The following is an 884-nucleotide window of genomic DNA, read 5'->3' as shown; positions in this document are numbered from 1 at the left end:
GCCTCTGATGTTCAGCTCATTCCAGGTTATGCATGGACCACAGAGTCATATAGGCAGCAAAGCCATGGAGACTATGGTTTACCCACTGAGAGTAGTTATACCCAGGCTCAGACCACTGCCACATAAGGACAAATTACATTTGAGGCATTCTATGGGCAATCTACCACAAATTTTACTCAAACCTCCCTGAGGGTATACTTAACCAACTCAGAGTTATGGTTACCATCTTAGCCTTCTATTTGTTCACTTTGCATATACCACACAACCTGCTAGTCCAATGTATGAAAGGCAAGAGACAGCTCCCATATCTGTGATAATATAGAGAGTCTAAAATAAGTCACTGAGACTGGACAACCTCAGACTAATATTGGGCTTAAAATTGTACCAGTATAGTATACAGAGATAATAACAACATTTATTACCAGGTCCCTGGAAACTACCAAATGTACTCATTGCCACACTTCTTTTATTTAATAATAGAATGCTTCATGAGTTTTTGTATCACCCTTAGTCAGAGGCCAGAGTAATCTTGTTTGTATTGTTCTAATTTTAGTATACATGCTATTGGAGTAAGCATGAGCTGTTATACTTCTATTCTTGGCTACTGCCAGTTATTCCTCTGTACTAGTGACTAACTGGATCAGTTCAGATATGAACAGGAAAACATCTAACTCTAGAAAAACAGTTTCCCATCAGGGACTCCCTCTGCCCTTCATGTCCATATTGCTAACGGGACAGCAGAGAAAGGCAATAAAGTTCATTCTGACAAGATCATTCTAGTAGCATGGGTCTTTATGAACATGAGTCTAAGATTTCTGAACTTGGATAGGATGGTAATATATGGGCTCTGGGTAGGGGAAGACAGGGTTTTTTATCTTGGTGGC

The 884-nt window shown here is 39.8% G+C and overlaps 1 non-coding gene across 1 annotated transcript; it reads right to left on the bottom strand.

The window, feature by feature from the left end:
- Nucleotides 1–470: 470 nt before the first annotated feature.
- Nucleotides 471–577, bottom strand: LOC121822561 (U6 spliceosomal RNA). The gene has a single exon (XR_006063747.1). It is a non-coding gene; the product is annotated as a U6 spliceosomal RNA (small nuclear RNA).
- Between the last annotated feature and the right edge of the window lie 307 nt (nt 578–884).

Source organism: Peromyscus maniculatus, chromosome 14 (genome assembly GCF_049852395.1).
Source record: "Peromyscus maniculatus bairdii isolate BWxNUB_F1_BW_parent chromosome 14, HU_Pman_BW_mat_3.1, whole genome shotgun sequence".
Taxonomy (NCBI): Eukaryota; Metazoa; Chordata; class Mammalia; order Rodentia; family Cricetidae; genus Peromyscus; species Peromyscus maniculatus.
Note: the sequence above shows the minus strand (reverse complement) of the source record. Positions and strands in the feature narration are given on the sequence as shown.